This window comes from Myotis davidii, unplaced genomic scaffold (genome assembly GCF_000327345.1).
Source record: "Myotis davidii unplaced genomic scaffold, ASM32734v1 scaffold164, whole genome shotgun sequence".
Lineage (NCBI taxonomy): Eukaryota > Metazoa > Chordata > Mammalia > Chiroptera > Vespertilionidae > Myotis > Myotis davidii.
This window is the reverse complement of record NW_006296417.1, coordinates 5,783,457-5,783,925: the sequence shown is the minus strand read 5'-3', so window position 1 is coordinate 5,783,925 and position 469 is coordinate 5,783,457.

The following is a 469-nucleotide window of genomic DNA, read 5'->3' as shown; positions in this document are numbered from 1 at the left end:
GGACAAAAAGAGAGAGGCACTGGGCCGGGGCCTGCGCCCCTCACCATCCATCGATCGCCGTCCAAACCCCCGATTTAAAAACCCCGCAGCCACGCGCAAACTTCAGAGCAGCCCGGCGCAAGCCAGATGTGTTTAGGGGTTAGAGGCTTGGAAGTTTGGCCCCCACCTCCAGGCTACACCCCAACCTTGGACAACAGGCGCCCCTGCTTTAACTTAGCGGGGTCCCTGGACCCCAGGAGGGCGGGCACCCACTCTGGGCACACTCAGCCCCTTCGAGGGCCGGGTGCCTCTGCCCTCCAGCTGCCTCCCTTGAAATGGTGCCCAGGGCTGGGCTGGTCCCCAGGCCCAGCGGGGATCCCACGCCCCAAGATTTGGGGAAAGCCATGGCCCGCAAGAGCCCCCTGGCAGACGCCAAGTGGGAATCATCGCTACTCCTCCAAACCAAGAGGGGCAGGAGGGCAGCCATTGA